This window comes from Corvus moneduloides, chromosome 4, assembly GCF_009650955.1.
Source record: "Corvus moneduloides isolate bCorMon1 chromosome 4, bCorMon1.pri, whole genome shotgun sequence".
In the NCBI taxonomy this organism is placed as follows: domain Eukaryota; kingdom Metazoa; phylum Chordata; class Aves; order Passeriformes; family Corvidae; genus Corvus; species Corvus moneduloides.
The window spans coordinates 11,449,383-11,474,675 of NC_045479.1; positions in this window are offsets into that span (position 1 = coordinate 11,449,383).

Consider the following 25,293-nt stretch of genomic DNA (forward strand, 5'->3'; position numbering starts at 1 on the left):
AACCTCTTTAGCGCCTGATGAACAGTTCCTGTGAGTGCTGATTTATCTTGATAATTTCAAGCTTATTTTATAGAAGCTCCAGGTTTCCTGAAGCAGAAATCTCCCCTCAGCAAAACAGACAGCGTAACAGCACAGGCTCAGAAGCCAAAAGCCAGGGAAAATAACCAGTGCCCAGCAGCCACACCACAGAAATCTCTGGTTTGTTGAGGTTTCTGATGTGCTCGTAATATAAAATCTTGCTACATTTTAAGTGTGAGAGCCATGTGGCAATGTGGGGATGGTAGGTGAAATGGAGGACACAGTAAGACCAGAGTGTGTTTTCCTGACACAGTCTGCCCTCAATTACAGCTTGCGTACCTGTCTGAAAGCAGATGATCAGATCACAGGAGGAATGAGGAGCAGCTGAAAGGGTATTTTCTGTGTGTGGGGGTGGTCATCTGACCCTGGCTGGACACCAGGTGCCCACCAAAGCTGCACTCTCACTCCCCTCTTCAACTGGACAGTGGAGAGAAAATATAACAAAAGGCTCATGGGTTGAGATAAAGACAGGGAGAGATCAATCACCAGTTACTGTCCTGAGCAAAACAGTCTCAGCTTGGGGAAATTAGTTCAATTATGTACCTGTCAAATCAGAGTAGGATAATGAGAAGTAAAGCAAATCATAAAAACAACTTCCCCCTGCCTCTCCCTCCTTCCTGTGCTCTACCACTGCCCCTCAGTGGAGTAGGGAGATGGGGATTGGGAGTTATGGTCAGTTCACCACATTGTTTCTGTTGCTGCTTCCTCCTCAAGGAGAGGAGTCCCTCCTCTGCTCCAGCGTGGGGACCCTGCCATGGGAGACATGAACTTCTCCAGTCTGAGTCCTTCCTATGGTCTGCAGTTCCTCACAAACTGCTCCAGCATGGATCTCTTCCATGGTCCTTCAGGAAAAGGCTGCTCCAGCCTGGGTCTCTCCCACAGGGTCACAAGTGCTGCCAGCAAACCTGCTCCAGCCTGGGCTCCTCTCTCCACAGGTCCTGCCAGGACCCTGCTGCAGGGTGGGCTTCACATAGGGTCACAGCATCCTTTGGGCATCCTCCTGCTCCAGCAAGGGCTCCTCTAGGGGCTGCAGGTGGATCTCTGCACTCCCATGGGCTCCACCACGGGCTGCAGAGGAATCCCAGCTCTGACTCCTGGAGCAGCCCCTCTTCTCCCTCCCCACTGCTGTGGGTGTCTGCAGGGATGTTCCTCTCACATGTTCTCACTCCTCTCTTCTCTGGCCACAATTGCCTCTGCACAACATCTTTTTTTATGTCTTAAAAATGCTGTTGCAGAGGTGCTCCCACCATTCCTGATCTGCTCAGCCTTGGCCAAGGGCACATCTGTCTTGGAGCTGCCTGGAATTAATTATCTTGGCCATGGGGGAAGCTTCCAGCAGCTCCTCACAGAAGCCACCCCCGGAGGCCCCCTGCTCCCAAAACCTGGCCACGCAAACCCCATGCAGTGCGTGGGCCCCTGGGAGAGAATCAATATGACAGAGCCAAACTGTAATTGGCCAACTGCAGAATAAAACAGATTTAACTCCATGAGATATAGCCTGTGCTTGAAATAAAACACCTGTGCTGAAAGGAGGCTCTCCATGGAGCAGAAAAAAAAACCAGATAAGCCTTGAAGTTCTCTTATCCAGAGCATTATTTCTGCCTTACTCATGCTAAGAACTAAAGATGGCTTTTGCTCTTCTCTCTTCTCCACGAGATGTCATCATCTCTCTCCTGACAAAGGCAAATCCTACCTACCCCTGGCTTCCAGCTCTTAAAACCACATAAATTTTCAATGAAAGAGGAGCAGAAATCCAGAGCCTCCCTCTCCTGAGTGCCCTTATCACTAACATATGAGGTCATGTTTACACATCTTACCTCCCTCTCCTGAAGAACATTTAGGAAGACTGTCAAAAAGGCAGCTTCAGCAATGAAGCCCATGCCAGAGTAAGTGGCAATTATGACATGAACCGGGGTATGGGAGACTCCCAGAAGGGCCTGGAAATTTAGTCTCCCATATGCCTGGTGAGTGCCCTAAATTTTAATTTTTCCAAATGGTAATCTGGGCCTGGAGATATAGATGAAAATTAAGACATCTCCAAAGAGTAGAGGAAGGGAGGGAGGGAGGGAGGGAGGAAGGAAGAGAGGGAGGAAGGGAGGAAGGAAGGGAGGGAGGGAGGGAGGGAGGAATTCGGAAGGAAGGAAGGGAGGAAGGGAGGGAGGGAGGGAGGAATTCGGAAGGAAGGAAGGAAGGAAGGAAGGTCACACACACTTCAGCTGGGCAGACCATGCCCTCCCCCAGTGCAGTTCCAACATTAGGCAGTCTAAGATATTGATTACCAGATGTTTTCTGACAGATGTTTTCTCCTCTCACTCCCAGCTTATCAAACCCTCTAGCACGCTTTTGGTGGAGCTCTTCTCCCTTGTGAGACAGGGAAAGGAGTGAGGGCTTCTTAAGATAGACCACTGTGATAAAGAAGTGTTTATCACATAGTTCTGCAATTTCTCATGCATCTCTGATGAACTCACCTGTCCCGTGCTCACTAATCCATCTCCCTCAGGCTGCTCTCAGAGTCTGCCAGACCTCTGAGGAGTTTTCTGCAGCTGCCATATGGAAAAAACCAAGAAAAATTAAAGAAAAAAAAAAAAAAGACTGCTAAAATGTTTTCTCCTTCTGCCTCTAAGTGTAAAATTCCCTCAAAATACAACAGTGGCCATTCACTAAAAAAATCTGTCTGACAGAGCTCAAAACAAATACAATTTTAAGAATGTCCCATCCCTGTAAAGTGTTCAAGGCCAGGTTCAATGAGGCTTGGGACAGCCTGGTCTAGTGGAAGGTGTCCCTGCCCATGGCAGGGGATTGGAATGAGTTGATCTTTAAGGTCTCTCCCAACTCAAAACATTCTGTGATTCAATGATTTGATAAATAAGAAGGGAGAATGACATGTGTCATCTCCTTCCAGTCCTGGGCATACCCAAGAAGTTTGTTCTTAAAACTGAAACATGTTCAGGTCTCTAATTACTTTTTTTTTTTTTTTTTTTTTGGCTCTTACTGAACTCCAAATAGCTGACTTCATAAAACTTAAGGAAGTTTATAAACCTAGATTTTATAGGGTTAGTGATGAAATTAAAAGAAACAATTATAATGTAAAAAATCATTAACATCTGTGGCTGCTTTTAAAACTACTGCATTTCTAAGCCATATTTCTGGTAAATATCCAAGCAAATACAGAATATTTGTTGATAAAATGAAGGATATCTGGCCTCTCTTAGAAAATTTCTGATTAATTTACAATAGGTTGGCATGCCAGCTCCAATTATCCATTTTCTCCAACCTTTCCTATAGATCACCATGCCAATCGTCTTTTTACAGAAAAGTGACAATTACAAGATAACATTAAAATAAACTATTTATTTGACTTCAGGTCACAAAATTATTCCTCATTTTCATTAAGATTTTCTCTTTCCTTCCAGAATTGTATTTGTATCATGACTGGTCAAACATCACGTTGACAGTCGATAGGTCAGGGATGCAATTCCTGAAGGCTTTTACTCCTGTGAATACTGTGGACCTCTGTTGGTAACCTCCATGGAGAAAAATAGGCAGTTCCTCTGAGCAAACCTGTGAACAGCTGACAGGTTTGTTGTCGGCATTTGGGTCTGTCACAGCACAAAGGATTACTTATTTACAGGTCATGCTCCTGTCACACTGTCACCATCTTTAAAGAAAAATTTGCATTGACTAGAGCCAAAGAGAGGAGATATTCATAAAATCACAGAATATCCTGAGATGGAAGGGACCACAAGGGTCATCGAGTCCAACTCCTGGCCCTGCACAGGGCACCCCAACAGTTTTTGAAAAGGCTGGAAAGCTAAATAAAATGTAGCTAGCATTTGAATCTGAGTTAATATCTAGACTTTCTGCCTAGATAAAACCACATCTCCTTTCACCTTGGAGTAATTTCCAGTCTGCTTTACTTTCTGCTCCCCCTACCTCAGTCAAAATTAAAATCTCTGATTTCCTGGTAACCCTTTCAATCCTTTATCTGCTTGAGAACTTTTAATTACATTGCAAAGCTTACATTTTTGCCTCTCCATGTATATTAGATAGAAATAGACCCAGAGATAATACTGCTTGAGATGTGGGGTTAATGAGATAAGTACAAAAATCTTACAAGTAGCTACAAAATGTAGATAAGGGATGATGTGATTTTAGGAGCTTGTTGAAATGTCACAAGTTTTCATAACATTATGCATTTGAATAGCAAAAGCAATTAGATTCTTAAATGGTATTAGCAAATAAAATGATGGATAGCATTAGCAAATAAAATGATAACTAGCATTAGCAAATGGCATGATACACTGCCTCCCACACAGCTTGAAGGACAGCTGCCAGATGCTCATAAAGTCTTCTACAGCTTCCCTTCTGTTTCTTCCCTGAGCCTTGTGTAAATTAATCTCCAGCAACTCTAGAGGTACTACCTGGTGCAGACTCTACTCAAGGTGCCAGAAACAGAGCAGATGTGGTAGTAGACCCAGAGGTCTTTGAAAACACAAAGGTGCAATTCATGAAGTCGTTTTGGTGCTCATTTACAAATTTTAATCCCTACCTGAGAGTTATTCCTTCTGTTTATTTAAATGTTATTATGATTCTTCAGATATTTAGCAGTTCAGTACCTCTTTGGAACACAAAATGGAATAGGGGAACCTTTTCTTCTGAAATTAAAGCTGCTGTGGTATTTTCTGATTTATTCCTTCTGCATTGTCCATAAAAGAAAGAGGTTTCAGAAGATAATTTAGAATCACACCACACTTAAACCACTGCATTGGGATATTTCTGTGACTGTTTCTGCTTCTAATCAATGAGAACTGGCACTTTGAACTTGTGAAAGTCTTTTTGACTGCACAAGAAGAATTCATGTGTAATACTGTAATGTTCAAGTGCCTTGTGGGAATGAGGTAAATCTCAGCAAGTCATTTCCATCACAGCCTGAATGTCCACATGGGCATAAAACATAAAACATCAAGCTTACAGCCTCACTGGAATGATGTCTTTTCACTGCCATCCTCTTCTTTAAAGCACCTTTCATCTGGCATTACGTTAGACAAAAGTTAAAAGCAATGCTCATAATTGTGTCAGCGACAGAATTTAACCAAATACAGTTCAGCCCCAGTACAGAATTAAATTCCTATTTTAGACAGACATGTCCACCTTGGATCCATTTATCAAAAGTCTGGGAAGCCAGCTGAAATTAAATCAATGCCACACACTTTATGGGCACTGGCTGATGTCCAGAGTGCTAAAATGGCAGTGCAGAAATGGAAAGGCCCAAGCAGGCTGTTTATATGTGCTGGCTGAAATCCAAAATGGTTACAGTAAGTAGGAGAATAAAACATTGGTAAAGGGCCCTCTACTCCTCACTTGAGGCCAGCAAGTGCAACACTTCAGCTGGGAATAGGTGATAATTATGAAACATAGGCACATAAACCGCCAGGCACAGATCCTTCCAGATCCTGAGCACTCACACCTGGCGGGAGCGAGAGCGAGAGGCATGGACACACTGCCAGCCTCCCACGTGGATCAAAGGAACAGTGGCTTGGCTCTCCCCCATGAACTGTGGCTCTCAGATGAGGCAGGCTGCTGATGGCTTTTCAAGGGTGCTGTGCTGTGTTGCATTTGAATTTACAGCCTGGAAGTTTGTGAGGAATGGTGCTTAGCAGGAATATCCCTGCTGTCTGCAGGGTGCGGAAAAGGTTTCCTGCAACCCTAATGCAGAGCTCCTCAAGACCTTTTATTCACGGAATCATTTAGGATGGAAAAGACCTCCAAGATTGAGCCCAACAATTCCTCCCCTGCCTTCTTCCTAGTGTAACAGATCTATAACAAGGTCATGGACCTCATTTGGCATTTTCAAAATGGATTTTCTGGAATAAAAATAAGTCCCCAGGTGCAGGGCTCCATTGTATTTTATGGCTGTGCAGTGCTGACAATGCACAAAGAAAGGGGTGTGGGTAAGCAAGGCTGCTTTCCAAAAGTGGGGAAACACAGGCCACAAGACACATCAAGACCCTTGAGATCCATATCCAGGCCTCGGAGAGTTCATCCCTAACTCCAGCTGAGTGCAGAACTTGCAGAGATCACACTGATTTTGTAGCCGTTAATTTATTTTTCATATTTATTTCCCATTGGGAACTCTTGCCCAAAATCTTAAGAATAGATCTGGCCCAGAGAAACAGAATCAACGTCCCTTGGAAAATGTGAAGAGACTGGAAAACAAGTTCATATTGATTCGCAATAAACAAAACAAAACAGAAAAACCCAGGCATTGTTCATGAGACAGGAATTCTAAAATATTCCATTTGGGGAGTTTGGTGGCTTTCTTGCTGCCCAGCTTGAAAGCTTTCAAGCATTTCTGCTTTCTCAATGCAGGAAAAAAGCTGCAACAACTTCAATTTAGAAGGAAAAAGCAAAAGGCACCCTTTCAGGTTCCATTGTCTATGAACCCAGAAACTTTGCCTTCTGGATCATCACCTTTTTTCTACCTTCAAACTTGTGCTCTGCTCCTTTACAGGCAGAATTGAAGTCCTTCTTTTCTTTAATGGAAGTGAGAGAAATGGACCGGTATTTTCAAGGTAGCCAGCTGGGGAGACGCTGTTTGGATTTTCCAAAGAGAAAACAATATGCCAGTAAAATAGTCATTTTCCCACACAGCATCATACAGTTGTTCAAAGGCAGAGGTTTTTTCATCAGGAAAATAACCCTCCACTAAAGTCTGATTCATCCCAAACAGTCTAGACAAGGGCTGCAATTAGCTTCTAGCCATTAGATGATTTACAGACAATTCCCTCCCAAAACCTGACATGTAAAACTCAAACTCTTCAGATTGATTTAATGCAGATGTTTTAAAGATGAATAAATGCAAATATCTCTGAGAAGTGCATGAACACTCCTGATCCTTTTGTATCTTGGTTTCAAAAGCTGCAATTCAATTGTGTGTACATGACAACCTGGTGCAATTTGAGACACTTGAGGATGCCAAAGACTCACCTGAGCTCGACAGAAATGACACAGGGCTCATGGAAAACCTTCTGAAGCAGCAGATCCAGACAAAAAAAGGATATCATAGAACAACTCAGAATATGTTGCATGCTGTTATTTAGACAGCTGAGTAACACCCCAAACCTGCATTCTAAATAGAGCTTTTAAGGTTTGCCTTTACAAGTATTTCTACCCACTAGTGTATTTATGAGAATCTTGCCCCAAAAAAACAGCCTAAAATAATTCCAGCTCATTGACTTAGAACCAAGAAGATGAATTTTTGTAAGGACAGTCTCCTGTGTAAATGGCTGCCTTTAACATTAATCTTCAGGAACATCAGTGCAATGTTGGTACCCACAGAGGCTTTGCAGAAGAGCAGTTTCATGGAGCAGTTGCTCAGTGTGCTGCAGAGGGGAGCTGGTACTGACATTTGTACGTGTGGGAAGGAGAATCCACCCTCTTTTGGCAGTGCTGAAAGGAATAAAGGCTTACTTTTGTTCCCAAAGAAAGGACATCTCTCTGGCTGCACACATGATACAGCGGGGCTGAGCTGATGGAAAGGATCGAATCCTCGGCGATCACTTCTCAGAATAAACTTTTACCATCCCTCAGTATTGCTGATAGAATCTCAGGGTGTTGCTGAAGAGGACAGGCTCTGGCATCTGTGAGAGCGCGCCAACCATTTGGCAAATTTCATACCCTTACCTCTCACTGAAATAAAGGTGGTAATGATGCCTTTGGTTTTAACTTTAATATTTTTTAAATCCTGTACTGCCTAGTGTGTAACTCTGAAGTTTCCTGTGGCCTGTTAGCTGCTGTTCTCTCATGCCGGTTGGACATAACAAACCTCTTTAAGTTTGCTCTCCAAGGACACCTAGATTATCCTAGGCCCAAAATGTGTAAACTAAAATCTTAAGAAGGGGGGAAAACTTGGGGTAATTACATCATGAACTGAAGTTTTAATTGGAGAATTAAGCCTGATATGCAAATGAACCAAACTTATAAAAGTGTGAAGAACCTGCGACTCGGGGCCTGTCTTGGGTGTAGCCTTTTGACTGCCCAGGGTGTGCCTTTGAAGGCCCTTCAAATAAATACTTCCTTTTATTTTCTTATTCTTGTCTAGTCTCTGTGTTTTTGGTGGCCACCTCAGGCATCAGTAACAGCAGACCAAGATCTGCGTTTATAAAAGCAACACTCAGACTGAATTGTAAAAACTGGTTTGGAGTTCTTACAGGGTTTTACACTATTATAAAACTAGATTTGTGCCCAAGACACCAAAATATTTGGGTTTTTTCCATTTGAATAACCATTTTTACTTAAGGAAATAAGATATAGAATACTTTATCTTTCTGGGGAAAATACAGTGAAATAGAGATTTAATAACACAGAGAGATAACAATGTACAATTTGACCACTTCAAAAGAAAGATGGGTAAAGAGGAGGCATTGTGAGACTACAAGAGAAGATTCCTGCATTTCACTGGAATGTTCTTCAGAAACATGCAGTGTCCTGGGGCAAGAGTTGCTTGTGATACATCTGTGATGACAGCAGTTTGTTAGAGACCCAGATTAGAGGGAAATGTTCCAGCATGCAGAGACTTTAAGGCTCTAATACTACGAAAAGGACAGCAATGGCTCAACGGAGCAGAAATCTTAAGGGGAGATGTAGTCAGGTTTGAAGACATTCAGGGGACGGCCTAAGAAGTGGTGGAGAGAGAGCACATTTCTGTAAACAGGTGGTACAAACTCATTGCAGGGCCTCCTTTTTGCTCCCACTTCAAAGCTGCCCTGCTGAACATCACTGCCAGCCTGCACGGGGCAGCTGGGGATGAGCTGCCATTCCCGGTCTCACACACACAGCTCGGTAGCCCTCGGCAACTTGTGTGCTCAGCTCAGCTCCCAGCAGGGATTGGGATGGTTCTCCTCCTTCCCCTGCAAGGGTCACTGCAGGTGCCACCCCACCCTGGAGCTGGAAGGGCCATCTCCATCCACACCCCCTCCCTCACAGGAGCAGGGCAGCACCGCCACTGCCACTGTTCTCAGCCTTGATTTACATCTCCCGGCCTCTGGAAAAAAAGTTTCCTCCCAGTTTTTCCTCTGACAGCTCATGGTCATCTTCCATCCATCTGATTCTGCTATGGAAAAAGGCAGATTCTGTTACTCTGTAAACTTTTCAACACCATCTTCCTGTCTGATTCAGAGGTAAAACAGGGCCTTAAACACAAAACAGATCCTTTTTTAACTGCTGCATTCTACTTCTCCCATATCTATTTCTTTAGTGTTTGGAGAGCCAGTCCTGTGAGGAGCAGCTGAGGGAACTGGGGCGGCTCAGCCTGGAGAAAAGGGGGTTCAGGGGGGACCTTCTGGCTCTGCAGAACTCCCTGACAGGAGAGGGCAGCCAGGCTGGGGTGGGACTCTGCTCCCAGGGAACAAGGGACAGAATGAGAGGAAACAGCCCCAAGCTGCACCAGGGGAGGTTCAGGAAGAATTTCTTCACTGAAGGAGTTGTGAAGCATTGGAATGGGCTGCCCTGGGAGGTGGTTGAGTCACCACCTCTGGAGGTTGTTCAAGAAACAACTGGACGTGGTACTCAGTGCTCTGGTGTAGTTGACAGGGTGATGTTTCGTCAAAGGTTGGACTTGATAACCTTGGAGGTCTTTTCCAGCCTTAATGATTCTATGGAACTCCTGCCTTTGCTAAAATAAGTTCCCTTCCTCCATTACAGCAGCTTTGATGTGTTAACAGGTGTGTGTGGATAGCCTGACACTCTGCTCAGATCACATCCCTTCCTGTCACCTTCCTGCCCTCGTAAAACAGAGGAGGAACAGGCTGGCAGTGCTTGCACTCCCTGAGTCGGCCCAGGATGCCAGGACATGAGGATCCATCAAAAGGACAAGGAGATGTTTGCTGCTCCTTAGATTATCGTGACTGGAGAACATGTGGACTGTTCTCCAGATGGGAAGATGGGCACTGCATGGAAAAGGAGACCTTAGGCATTGAGCTTTGTGTTTGTTACTCATCACTTAATTTATACCGGAAATGAATCTGAGAGAAGGAAATCTTACTCAGTTTTTAGCAGAATTCATCCCCTTTAGAAAAAGCATGCGATCACATAATTAGTACCTCTAAAGGTCCCCAGAAAGGAAGATAAATTTTGATACAGCATTCTTGAGGTTTTAGACTGAAATAGAAAGGGGAAAAATAGAAAAGAATCCCATATCATCACACCTAGTCTCCTCCAGTTAGTGTCTTTGTACTTCATGAGGGAGGAAACACAGAAAAAATACATGTACACAGGTCCAGTATCTTCAGCGGCCCTTCTAAAATAGTAAGCACTTTCTCTGGAGGTAAAGGTTTGCTAAAATTCTTCAAGAGAAAAAGAAGTCAGCCTTTGAGTCATTCTGGTCTTGACAATTACATGACTTTGTTTCTTCTTCCTGACTTGGTGTTTATAAGACACCACTCGTGAAATATGAGAATGTTGCAAAGATCACCCAGGCTCATCTAAAAGCATCATCCCAGCGAGTGTGAGATGGAGTAAGATGATTTGGTGATATCAGTAGCCAAAGAGAATTTAATCAGTAGCTGAGGGGAGTTTAACACGTGGATGCCGCAAATTCTGCTTGTACAAAGGAAGCAAAAACTACCAAACCCAGAGTATGGTGTGGTGTATCTGCTCATCCCACTCTCCAGCAAAATGTAGGTGCTAGGAAATGCCAGACTTCTCTGTCTTTTCCTTTAATACCATAACCAATGTTTACAAAGCTCTGAGTTGAACTGAACCTGTGATGAACAAACTCAAATATGAAACAAACCAAGACTCATTTTTACAGTTTCTGCAAGGAAGGACATGCTAAAGAATCCCTTGGTGAGTTGCTGCTCTCTACTGGGGAAAGGATGTACAAAAGACTACCCACATGGCACATTCCCTGTACTGTATGTTATTCCAGTCTTATCCATGAGCTGATGTACTAATTTTAAAGTGATCTTGACAGTGAATTCCCAAGTTAATCTGCTTAAATAATTTCCTACACGATGTCACATGCATGTGCACCTCTATCTCAAAATATCAATAGATTAATATCCCAACTTACCTTCTCCCCTTCCCTCTCCCAAACACATTCATTATTCTCATTTACTTCTCCTTCCACCAATGTCCCAGGTGACAAGTCCAGTTCCAAGTGCCTTGTCCAGCTCTCAGGGATATGCCTGGTGGCTGTCACCAGCTGCCAGCCTCATTTCTTCCACAGTGAAATGATCTCACACAGCTGTGGCACTAGTTATGCTAAAAACAAAAGACTTGTCGTCACAGAAGGTGGACTTTTCCTGGGATAACACAAATTTATAACCTTGCCAGCAGATAAAAGAAGGAAGAAAGTCTTCATAACAGTTTATTCACTGCCAGGTACAAATTTCTTCTTTTCATATTATTTTTCCTCTTTTTTTTTTGTTTATTTGTTTTCTTTCATTGTCTTTTTCTTCTTCCTTCCAGCTTCCATTTTCTCTCAATAGCTTTCTCAAATACACTAGTACCCCACAAGAGTATAAATGCTTAAAAATACACTTTTTTAATTTTTTTTTTTTAATTCCTGTTTCAATTTTACTTTCAACAGCTGGGCTGAAAAACTTCTTGCTGCAGGAAATTTTACACCAGGACATGCAGATAAACTTGAGGTGACTCCAACTGCTCTATCACCAGAAATGGAAGCTGGGGGAGACCTGAGCAGAAATGTCTAAGACAGCTCAGGTGTCCAAATAATCTTGGAACTGTTGATAAACCAATGAAGAATTTTGGAGGAATGATCAGAATAAAGGCTAATATTTGGGCAGGAACCTGCTACAGACCACCTGCTGGGGAAGAGGAAGCCTCTTCAGGCAGGTAGAACAAGTCTTGAAGTCACAGGCTCTGAGACTTGCTGGGGATATCAACTGTACCAGTGTCCCTTGGAAGTGCAAAAAGACTGGATGTAAGTCCAGATGATTTCTGGAGTGTGCTGAGGACAATTCTGTGGTGCAGCTGGTCCATGAGATGAGTGGGGAATATGGTCTGCAGGACCTACTGCTCATGAAAAAGGTGGAAGGGATGTGAAAGTCATAGGAAACCTTGGCTGGAGTTATCAGTGAATGGTGGGGTTCAAAATCTAGAGAGAATATAGCAGCACAGAGAGAATGAAAACACAAAGCATAGCCCTGGACTTCAGGGGAGACACTTCTGGCTTGTTTGAGAGGCTTTTGGACAACACTTGCAGTTACATGGTGGGAATTTTGGGGCGTCCTGCACAGGGCTGGGAGCTGGACTCAATGATCCTTGTGGGTCCCTTCCAACTCAGGAAATTCTATGATTCTTGCAGGAGGAAAAAAATGCCCAAATGAGCTTCAAGGATATTTTCAAGCAGCACCTCCCCAAAGCGCAACAGCAGCACATTCTGCTGTGTGGGAGTTCAAACAAACACATCAGGAGGCCAGCAACGAGCATCCACCTGAGCCCAAAGACAAAAAGTGAGTCTAAAAGTGATACCAGCAGGGATGGGCTGGGAGGAATACAGACACACTGCCTGAGCATGCAGGGCTGGATTAAGAAAACCCAAAGCTCAGCTGGAACTGAAAGACGAAGAGCAACAGGAAGGGCTTCCATACATTGCCAGCAAAATGAAGGCTAAGTGCAAAACTAGCGCTCTGCTCAGTAGGCTTGGTGACCTAAAAAATGGAAAAAAATGAGCTATTCAATCCATTGTTCTGCCTCCCAGATCCCTAAATTTACTTACATTAATCTTGGGGAGAACAGCGTTACCCACAGTAGAGGAATCATGGAATCATAGAACACCTTGAGTTGGAAGGGACCCATCAGGATCATCGAAACCCAACTCCTGGCCCTGCACAGGACACTCCAAGAATCACATCGTTATTATTTCCTCATGATTGCAGGAAGAAGACAGAGTTAGGGAGCACTTAAGCCAATTGTTCATGGGAATAGTTGGTATGGCTGTGACAGTGCCAGTGGAACCCTATAGTGTCACTTTGAGACTCATCACCTTCAAAAGTTCATGGCAACCAGGAAAAGTTCCTTTTGACTGAAAAGAGGCCAATGTCACACACATTTCTGCCTGTCAAGAGAGGGGGAGAGGCAGAGCTGCTACTTGGGCTTTCTTATTTCTCCTTGTGCAGAAAGCACCTTGCTTTCACTAAATGCAGTTTTTGGCTTCAGGAAGGGCGAACTTTGAGGACTCTTATAGGTATGACTTGAACAATAAGCCCTTGTAAGGTGTCACCTGCAGTGTTGTGTCCAGTCCTGGGCTCCTCAGGACAGGAGGGACAGGGAGCTCCTGGAGCGGGGCCAGCAGAGGCTGAGGAGATGATTTAGGGCCTGGAGCATCCCTGACAGGGAAAGGCTGAGGGAGCTGGGGCTGTCCAGCCTGGAGAGGAGCCCCAGCTGAGAGGGGCCCTCAGCCCTGGGTGTCCCTGTGTGCAGGGAGGGCTCCGAGCAGGGCCCAGGCTCTGCTCCGTGGGGCCCAGCCATGGCACCAGAGGAACGGGCAGGGACTGATGCCCAGGAAATTCCACCTGGACAGGAGGCAGAACTTCTTCCCTGGGCAGTGACTGAGCCCTGAACAGAGACCAGAGAGGGTGTGGAGTCTCCTCACTGGGGATATCCAGACCCCTCTGGACACAATCCTGTGCTGTGTGCTCTGGGATGGCCCTGCTGGAGCAGGGAGCGGGAGCAGCTGCCCCTTTGTGGTCCCTTCCAGTCTGTGCTTCTGTGATCAGACATTTCTCAGGAAACACCCTGAGCAGGTTTCTGCTTTCCTTCTTGACTTGTTGAAAGGAAACAATGATTTCTTATCCTGCTTCTCCCATATGGGGAATGCAGGATGATGGAGAGCTCCAGTCTGAATGCATCATGTGTTTGTGAATCTCTGTACATACACACCAGCCTGCTATAGGTATCCTGACATACAAATCAGCTGGGCACCAGATGCAGTTTGGCTACAAGAGAGAAGCAAAATCTGGGGTCAATTTTTTTAGGACACTGGAAACAATCTCCGTGCAGATTGGTTATTAACACAGACTGCAAGTTGGTCTAACTAAAGAAACAATCTTTACATAACCCATTCCTCTCCAGAGGTTTTATAAATCTCAGACATCACAAAATCCATCCCTTCCCTGAGTGAGGAGTATCAGTTATAAGAGTGAACTAAACTTCCTTCTGGAAGTGCTTTTGAATTCAAATATGTATCTAATGTATATGTTAAATAACTATATTGCACACACCTGGCTTCTGAGTGGGTATATGCATGAATCCCCACCCTCAGAAACTTATTAAACACTGTAAAAGTTGTCAGGTCAAGCATTTAAAAGACAGAAAATGTAAGAAATTAATACATCCTGGACAACTGTATTTCACATCTTCTGTGAGATTGAAATGTGATAAATTCTGGAACCGAGTGATCCTAGTCCTTTTTTATCTTATCCTCTTAAAGCACTTCTCTCTCTGTGTGCTCCAAGTGCTCTGGCTGCTCTGTATTCATTCACTGCCATCCTCCTTACTCACTTCTCATGCTGTGTGTGGCCTCAGGACACACTTATTATCCTGCTCTGAAGACAGAAGGCTTCATTTCCCAACGGGATTTCCTGCAAGCAGCAAGCATAAATCACCTGCTGAGTCCTTCAGTGCCACAGTAAGGGAAGGGAAAGACGTGCTTGTGTGAGCATCTTGTACCCCTTGTACTTCAGCATCGTGTCTGAAGGCTTCACAAACGGGAACGGATTTATGACCAAAAACATCCTTTACTGATAGGGACAAGAAGAAGATGTTAAAATAAGAACTATTGCTCATGTGGCAATTGAGTTTGAAGGCTCCAGTTATTCAGAATTCTCAGGAACATTAGCATGCTCTGTTTATGGTACCCTTGCCACACGGACCCAGAGCTCCCACAAATCCAAACCCGGAATGCAAAGCAATCTACAGTAGCACCTAGTGCTGGATCAGATTCCAGGCTGTGCCCTGAGAGATGGTGCTGCTGTAAAGCTCCTCAGACCCACAGTGCTGTCATTGCACCGACAGCAGCCACTGGGAGTCCATCCCAAGTCTCATATTTGGCAGAAGGCAGCCGAGCCCATGTGTGTGTGTCCTGCCATGTATCACACACGACGTCTGCTCTAAAATTACCAAGGCAATAAAAAAGACACTTCATCAAAAGGCATTTTCCTGACACTAGTGTGAGTCACCTCAGCCTAATCTCAGTTCCTGGAGCTCAGGGAGTGGAGGACAGCTGCAATAGTTTAGCATTTCTAGTGTGGACCATCGCGTTTTGCCAGCAAAGCGCAGAGCTGTGTGCTGGCGTGGCTCCTGGGGTCCCTTCCATTTCCAGCAGGGAGTATTTTGTTGGCTTCAATTCCTGCAGCTAAACTCAGTCCACTTGTTGCCTTTAGGTCTCTTTCTTCTTTCCCACTTACTTCCAACTTCATTATTTGCCTGCAGTCTTTTCCTTCTTGTGCCTGCTCCGTTTCTCCTGCTATATCCTCACTCTCATCACACATCTACCTACTCAGTGCTCACCAAATTTACACCTACCTCTCCCAATTCCTAAGGCACAGATTCCTGAGGAAACTGGTGAATTCATGTTCTGAACAATGTATTAGAAGTTGTTTCTGCATTTTGTAGGAAAAATCCTCCATTAAAAGCCAGCAGCTCTCTCAGAAACCAGCCAGAATTCAGGTAACACATGAGTAAATACTGCACAGGCATAGAGGGGGAAGATAAAGCAATTTATCAGTTTAATTCACCTTCATGGGCAAGACCAGCCTTATGCACAAAGAGGTAACATTTTGCCCCCTCTAGAATTTCTATTGGCTATAGCAAGACAGGGATTTTCCCTGCAGTCTCTACTTTTAAGTTACCAAATGCAAAAATCTGTATATTAGGACCTTTTAAATGCCAGACTCCAAGAATTTATCAAACTGTGCCTTCTGCCTTCTTGACTGTTTTTCATATTTGAGGTTCGTGCCCTTTATGCACTCTCACATGTTGAGTATATGTTCCCATTCTATGCTGTGTACACATTCCCAGTAAATTCTACTCATTTTGGCAAAACTGCTTTGGCACAAAGGCACTCCTTGTTGCCAATATCAGGTATTGGGACAGACCCAGTGCTTGATAAGATAATGAAAGCCTTCAAATCATACCAGCATCCAGGTTCAGGCTTTTGTGCCTATTCCAAGAGTTATCTATACTAAAACTTAGGCGATTTTGAAATTGGAAAAATAAATTGCAGATATCTGATAGCTGAGACCTGATCCTGTACTCACTCATATCTACTTAAAGCAAAGGGGTTCACTGAAACCAAAGGAGTGACACAAGAAGGAGACTAAGATCCAGTGATGATCCTGCACTCATTTGGTGCTTCAGGATGGATTGAAATAAGGAGCCAGCCACTGCAGTTGTCCAATTCTTTTCTCTCATTCCCTGCTCTTCCCATCCTGAAGCCATTAAATGCCAGAACCACTGCTTGATGTCTGACCTCAATAATTCCCAGAACAGCCAGCACATTGACCAAAGACATCAGCAAATCAACACCTACCCAGAAAGGAACAAATGGACCATTGGAATTTTTTTTCTCTGTTTTGTGCTTTGACTCGGGCTTCAGCCAAGTGTTCCTTCCAGACAAACCCCAAAAATCCTTTTCCAAAAGGAAAGCCACTCACCCTGTTTCTCCCCATGGGCACACACAAACCTTAAAACAAGGTTGTCTCCAGGCAGTGGTGGCTGTTTACAGGGGCAGCTTGGTTCCAAAAGTTATTTTAGCACCCCTTGTACTGAGCAATGTGATAGAATCTTGTTCAAGATTCAGTTTCCACAGCTCGAGCCCTGCCCTCCAGGCACACTGGGGTGTCACTCTGCATTTACCTGCACTCAGACCTACAAGCCAGCTCCCCAAAATTCTCTTACACACACACAAACAAGCACACATCTCACTGCATTCCCAACACATACTTTGCCTAACCCTGCAATGACCCATATCTCCACTGGGTTTCCAAAATTTGTTGTTTTCTCCAATCTATCTCTATATCTACTGACAATCTTTCAGCACCCTCTTCATCTACTCAAAGAAGAACTTACAGTGAAGTTTATCTGTTTCCAAGACACTTTTCCTTCTGCCTCCTCAGGGTTCTGACAACAAGCAGCTCATTGTTTGTTGTTATTACCTTGGCAGAGACGCTGCTGAGAGAGGTGCTGCTTTCAAAAATCTACTCAGTAGTGTGGTCTCCCAGGGCTGCACGTTGTCATATTTGCCAAGAAAGGGTACAAAAATAATCCAACATTTATAACAAAGAGAGAATTTGCTTTGTTGGGGTTTTTTTGTTGTTGTTGTTGGGGTTTTGGGGTTTTTTTGTTGGTTTTTTTTTTGGGGGGGGGGGGTTGTTTTTGTTTGGGGGTTTGTTTTTGTTTGTTTCTTTCTTTTTTTCTCTTTCAGGAGTCCTCAGTGCTAATAGTCCAAAGTGGTTTGGCAGCCTGAGAAAGTGAAGTCCTGAAGACCTTTCTCCCACTCCATGGTAGAAAGATGACACATACACCTGTGACTTGTTGGCTACAAATGGAACTGCACACAAAACTGCCATGAGAGCTAGAAAATCATCTGACAGAGGGATGGGCTTCCTGCACAAGAAAATTGATGGTGTGGATGCAAAGTTGGTGCCCTTGAAAGTAAGGATTTGTATAGCCCAGACATGTATCCACCAGCTTTGCCAGTGTCACCTCTGATGTCACACAAGGCTTTCTCCTAGAAAGTAAGGAATTCAGTTTAATTCCTTTCTAAGCATGAAGAGGCTTTAAAACCTATCCCATCACTTAAAAAGTGGTTCACCAGGGAAAGTCAAAGAAGTAGAAGAAATTATAGAAGAAAATCTTTGCTGTGAGGGTGCTGAAGCCCTGGCACAGGGTGCCCAGAGCAGCTGTGGCTGCCCCATCCCTGGAAGTGTCCAAGGCCAGGTTGGATGGGGCTTGGAGCAAGCTGGGATAGTGGAAGGTGTCCCTGCCCATGGCAGTGGGGTTGGAACTAGATGGTCTTTAAGGTCCCTTCCAACCCAGGCCACTCTATGATTTTATGGATCTTCATTTCACCCAATGAATCACTTTGAAAGAAAAATAAATAATTCATTGCCTCAAAACCAATGTCATTCCAGGTTAATCAATTCTTTCCTAACATTTAGCTAGCTGTGTTTTCCACCAAGGCAATTGCTTTCCACTGTTAAATCACACCAAGGAAATTTTTGATCCAAAACAACAACAGAAAACTTGGATTTTCCTGTTGATTAGTACAGTTAATTATCTATCAGAATGCAAATATTTGACTTAATGACAGGGCACAAAACCAAAACAAAGCTTTAACTTTCCAATATGCACTAGGGAAGAGCTCGTTTATGTGTGAATAGGCTTTTTTTGGTGTCTTTTATTTGTGCTTTAACACCTGGAAAAGCAATGCTGCAAAGGGCCTATTTGCATAGCCAAGGTGGCGAAGCTCATGGAGGTGGTTGGGATAACACTGTCCTTGCCAGAAAAGACAGACAGACAAAATCTCTGGAATTCTATCTATGTAAACTGATCCAGGCTTGACCCTCCTTTACACAAACTCTCAATTTGGCAACATGAAAGAACTTAAAAATAGGCACAAATGACACTCGAGTTTCACTGCCAGGACAGTAGGACTGGGCAAAGAGGGTCTCAGCTTGAATGTGACCCAAGCACTGAGTGAATGGAGGTGGCTCTCTCACAACTGTCTGCAAATGTGTGCTTACACATCTCTCTTGAGGCAGCTGAGGGGTTTGCCAAGAGCTGGACATGCCCCCACAGGGTTTTAGCAGGGACTTGATCAGATTTCTCGACTTCGCTCCAGTCTGAGACTCAGCAGCTCTGTTGTGTTTGAATTTACAACACCTTTAACTAAAGCAAACGATCCTGCTTTTTAAAGAATTTTCTGAAAACATTTTAGCCTTCCTGGAGTCTTCTTAGTTGTTTTTCTTCTAAGTGGCCGTGACAAGGAGCAGGTTCTCTTGGTGATAGTCAGCCACCAGGTCTCAGGGGGAATCCCCACATTTAATTTACAACACCCCCCCTGGTGCCCATAAGCTGCCCCACGCCAAGCACACACCATTTCTGAGGCTGCCACGCCCTGGGGTGCAAGGGTCACTCAACCCCCTGAAAAGCACGGGAGTGGTCCAGGGTTTCCGAACCCAGGCTTCTGATTTGGAGGGTGTGAGTAACTTCCTCCCTCTTGCTCCCACAGCTGGGCTCCCCTGAGCTGTGCCACGGGGCAGCTCAGACGCTCCAGCCCCATCCCAGTCAAACCACGATGCCCTGTCAGCGGGTGCATTCATTACCTTACTCTGCAACATGTGTGAGATGGCAGATTCCACACCGTGTAGTCACCACACCTCTGCTCAGCCCTGATTTAGAAAGCTTTCAAGCACAGCCTGCTCAGATGCCTTCTCGGCTGTCCTCTCCCACCGACCAGCAGCAGAGCAGCAACATTTTTCTGGGTTGGCTCAGAGCACCATCCCGTTGCCTGAGCGTGCCCTGGTGGGCTCATGCTGCTGAATTCACCACCAAAGCACTGGGTGGCCCAAGCCTGGAGATTCTGGGGTTTTCCAAGGGCCTGCACAAGCCTTGCCTGAGCAAGAACTCTAGGGCTTCCAAGGAAAAGAGCAGGGCTGAGCAGCTGAGAATTAAAAAGGGTGGGCAAGACAACAAGGTTTCCTCCAGACTGACCCCAGAGGACTTTGTTCACTCTGGCTTGGATTAAGTAGTATTAAGAATTGCCCGACAGCCTAATCAAATAATGAGAAATAGCTCCTACATCACCTACACAGGCTCCCAAACAATACCTGGGACCCATTGGCATCCACCACATACATAAATAATAGAACTGCAGAATCACAGAAGAGTTTGGGTTGAAAGGAACCTTAAAAACCCTTTCACTCCAAACCCCCTGCCATGGGCAGGGGCACCTTCCACTATCCCAGGTTGTCCAGAGCCCCATCCAACCTGGCCTTGAACACTTCCAGGCATGGGGCAGCCACAGCTTCTCTGGGCAACCTGTGCCAGGGCCTCCCCACCCTCACAGGGAACAATTTCTTCCCAATATCCAATCTAAACCTGCTCTCTGTCAGTGTGAAGCCATTGCCCCTTGTCCTGTGACTCCAGGCCCTTGTAAAAAAACTCCTCTCCATCTTCCTTGTTGGCTCCCTTCAGGTCCTGCAACCGTACTTAAATCAAAAAGAAGGAGGAAGGGGGACATAAAGGGATATCCATGAGGAAGATTTAAGCATTTCTCTCTGTGCTGTGGTTGTGATTCCTGTTCCATAACTCTCTGAAAAAGATTTAAGACAGTCCCATCTCCTGCTCTTTCCCCTAACACCTGGACTTTTGTTAATTTATATTTCTGTGTGCAAGAAGTCCTGATGTGTATGAAGGCAAGAAGAGTATCTTTTCAAAAATTCCCATTAAAAATAAAATCTTACTCAAAAATCCATATTAAAAGAAGTTCTTTTCGAAACAGCTCTGACTCATTTGGAAAACACCCAGGATTTTGGTTTGCAAGTGTTTGATAGAATTGAGTCAAATCACCTTTTATAATACGAATTTTTCTGCAGTAAATTCTGCACATATCTGAAATGAAGTTACTTTTTTTTTTTTTTGTGGACTCCAAATTAAGTAAAGTATTTACTATTTTACTTCAGGTGGACTAAATCTCTTTTGTTCTAAAGTGTCAGTTTAAAATAACTCCAAGTGTCATGCCCACAAATGTGGGAACACTTTAAAGTGTTCCCTTTCTCTGCATACCCTTTTACAGGTACCTCTTGGGTCAAAACCCCTTTAATTCCAGTTCATTTTTAAGAAGGCTGGATATTTGCATAGTTTTTGAATAGCTGAGGAACGAAATCTCCTTTAGAAAGTTCCACAGCAGCAGGAAACTGCTTTATTCTTTTTTTTTTTTTTTACTGCATTCAGAGACATGTACATATATATAGAGAGATACACTCTACATTTTACTTATGGCTAATTTCAGGCAGAGAAAATATGATTGTTTTCTAAAACCTCTCCACATTTTCAGGCCAAGGTCATTCCCAAAGCTGATCCACCAAACACAACGAGGAAATCAATTTTATATGAGAGATATGAGCGTCCCATTGCACAACACAGATGAGATTGCTGTGCTAACTCTTCAATCCTAATATCCAGTGTCATGGGCCTGGAAACAAAAGCCAGTTATAGCACAAGTTTCTTTGGCTGGTGTTAAAAGCAACCAGTATAAAACTGCAACTTGAAAAGCTTTTAAACCTTTCTCAAATAAAGTGGATATAAACGGACTCGTTTTCTTAAGTGCACCCCAGTTCACGCCAGATGCAACAAGGCAAACAGCTGGTCCTGCAGTTCTGAAGTCTGGGCTGGAAACACTTCTTTATTCCTAGTCAAAATCATTAAGTTAAAAGAGAAAATGGAAATAACCCATTAACAAAGGCAACCAGCAAGATAAAAGCCAGAATGGACTAAAGGGTCCTGAATACGAGAGAGTTTAGATTAAAGGCCAATGAAATATGGAACCCAGCCCCATATAGATTTACCTGGCTCAGCTTGTGAAATGTCAGTGTAATAGGCTGTTTCTGGAAAGATAAGCAGGGCTGTGGTCTGAAGAGGAGCCCTTAACAATGGGAACCTTGTTAGAAAAGTTTTCTATTGTACACATATATATCAGCTGCCATTGCCTTCCTTTATTAAGAAAATCTTGGCTTGGATTCTGAGACTGCAAAAGCCCTCTCAGTTTAATGTGTTCTATTCAGTCTATATTTTAAACTACATTTTGAGCAAAAGAAATCTAAACATATCTTGTTTTTTAACTGGAAAAAGCTTCATAAAAGTCCCAGCTAATTCTTGCTGCTAGATACAATGAGGCATAGAAAATTAATGCAGCAGGCATTTCCAGATGGTGAATCAGTTTTTTAGTGATAGCCATCAGTGAAATCCCCATCGAATTTGAAAGGCTGCATGGAAAGCACTGGGTGTTTGTGTCAGGGAGAAGAGATATTAGATCTCCTTATTCTTCACCAAACCACTGGAGAAGCACAAAGGGTGCACTTGGAGTCAGCACCCAACAAAGGCAGAAAATCTCTTCTTACAACAACAAATTTGTATTCAGTCTATGCAGAAAGGTATCAAGTGAGCTGGGCAAACCAGTGTGTCTGTTCCCCAAAAACCTGCATTTCTTTCCCCCTTTTGTTGAGGAGTTGCCTGCAGGAGGCCCATGTATTCCCCTTGCAGCATTTACTATGGCCCTGAAAACAAAGGATCATTCTGCACAATGAGGAACCCAGACTAGGAGTTGCTTGGCTTTCCATTTAAAGCAAATAGAAATAGGGAAGATGTTTATTACAACATCCACTGTAAAGTGTTACAACAAAGATGCTTTAGGTGACAGAGCCTTTGTCAGATACTGATAAAATGTTTCATGACATCATCATTCATAGCTGGAAGCAGATGGACAATATTCAGGTGTGTAACCTTGATCAGCCTGGAACTTAGTGCTCGTTTTACCAAGGCAAACCACTTAAGATAGTATAATTAACATTTCCAGCTATGTTACCTCTTCAGTAATGATCTCTATATATTAGTACGTAGATAATATATATATATACTAACATATATCAAATGCATGATTCATACAATATCTCAACACAGTAGCAATGTATGGGCTGTCACTGCATGCTGCTGCACAACATTTTTTAACAGCAGTACTGGAATCAAGTTTATTTAAATCAAGGCCATTTAAATCAGTGACTTCATTCAATAACCTAAATCCTGTTTATGTAAATTACTGGTTCAATTTTATTTTATTTTTTAGCATGGCCTTTATGAAGCGTGCCAGTCTTGGTAAAAAAAATCTGTTCAGATCTCAATTTCTATATTTTCCAAGTGTGAAGACTTTAAATGTGAAATCTTCAGAATCTTGAAAGCTGGTTAATGACATTAAATAACATTTAAAGGTAGTGAGTACTCTACTGCTTTTGAAAACAGAATACTTTGAAATGTCAAGAAAACAGCAAGAGCCTTGCAAAAATCTAGCAACTAATTTGCATTTTTGGCCTCTCTCTGTTAGGTATGAAAAATTATTTATTTATTTCTGCATTTATTTATTTATTACTTGTCAACACAGTAGTCCCTGGATGTCACCATACAAAATCTTGTGCCTTTCCTTTGATGCTTTGTGTAGTTATCCAGTCCCATGATTTACTAAGTCCTTTGAAGTAGCAGGGGTTGGAAAACTTAAGCCCAACTCCAATCTCTATTTCCAGAGCTCATGTGCCATATTTCCTTTCCTAGCATGAAAAAAGTACTTGAAAATACTTAGCAGGGAAAAAAGAGCTTTTCAGGAGCAGCTCTTTTGTCACTCTGGCTGCTCTTACCAGCAAGTGGTTGTCTGGTCAGGGATAACATGACAGGAATAATCTGCAAAGAGGACACATCTTATTAAAGTTGTGGCCACCCACTTTGCTCCCTTACTCCATCTGGCTTCCCACACATCCTGCCTGCCAATCCTTTATTGTGCTAACAGGAATAAATAAGAAGCAAACATGAAATGGCAGACATAGAATTTCCCTCTCATCACAGGAGCCATAAAAATCGAATTTTCAGAGGTGGAACCAACAGAAGGTCCCCATTATTAAGTCTGCAATTGGTTTTTACAGGGACAGCAATGGGAAGTTGAAATTCACCTTTCCCTTAAAAGACATAGATTTGTATTGAGCATTGATCACCATTTGTGTTTTTGTCTCATGAAGTAGAAAAGCACATTTTTCTGCTGCTTTTGGTTTCCCTGGTTACTTGAGCGAGTTACTTCTTGAAGTTTTTATGGTTTGTGGCATCACATTACACAAACATGAGTTATTATTGATGCACCACGGCTTTGAGCCTCTGAGAATGATAAGTAGAAAGAAAATCCCCTTTTGATGTAGCAGTTGCTGAAAATTCCTCCTGAGGTCACTCATCTGAAGAACAGCTCTCTGTTTACAGCAAGGACAGACTTGTCAAGGGGTATTTTCAATGCCTTGGCTAGTTTCTGTGTAAATATTAGTTGGTGGGTCCTGCACAAGCGAGTGCACCACTAAGTTTTCACATGCTAATATTGGGTAATCCAATGCCTCAGCACCAGCTGCAGAGACTTCTAGAGACTGGACACACTGGGTTCAGCACCATCTCCCCCCCCACCTCAAAGCTATATTGCAAACTCCCAACAATTTTCATGACGAACCTATGAAAAGTAGAGCTTGTGTCAGGTATCCACATCTGGGTTTTCTCAGAGTAATTACATGTAAATGGGCCGGGGGCAGAGCATTTAACTACGAAGCAGCAGCCTGTGTTTCAGAGGTGAGAGCAAGCACTCAGCTTTGGTCCTTGAAACAATAATCAGCAGCAGTCTGTGTACCTCCAGCTGGAGATTGAAAAAGAGGGGTTTAAGGAGTTTGCCCAGTTTCCTGTACAACAGCACAATGCATTTGTGTGCATAAATAGCCATCCAAAAAGGCTGTGAGAATTGGGATTGTTCAGGCCTTGAGGTGGCCTCTTTGTGGCCTTGCAGGACCTAAAGGGAGCCCACAGGAAAGATGGAGAGAGACTCTTGACAAGGGCCTGGAGTGACAGGACAAGGGGGAATGGCTTCACACTGACAGAGAGGAAGTTTAGAATGGATATGAGGAAGAAATTGTTCCCTGAGAGGGTGGGGAGGCCCTGGCACAGGTTGCCCAGAGCAGCAGTGGCCACCCCATCCCTGGAAGTGTCCCAGGCCAGGTTGGATGGGGCTCTGGACAACCGGGGAAGGTGTCCCTGTCCATGGCAGGGGGTTGGAACTGGATGGTTTTTAAGGTTCCTTCCAACCCAAACCATTCTGAGATTCCATGATTTGTACAAAAACACCCTCACAGATCTCAAAGTCCATCAGCCTGGGAAGTCTGCACAAGCAGCCAGCCCAGCAAAAGTGACATTCCACTTTTGAAGGAGTGCAGAAAAGAAATGCATTGTGATAGCTGTGTGCGCTCAGCTGTAAAACTCCACAGCTGAAGTACCAGTTCTGAATTCCAGGGATATTGCAGATAATTGGATAGACCCTGTCAGACCTTGCACAAAGTGCCATCGAGGTTAGAGGTGGGGGACAAAGGACCTCTAGGATGAGGTGGAACCTCTTCCCTGTTT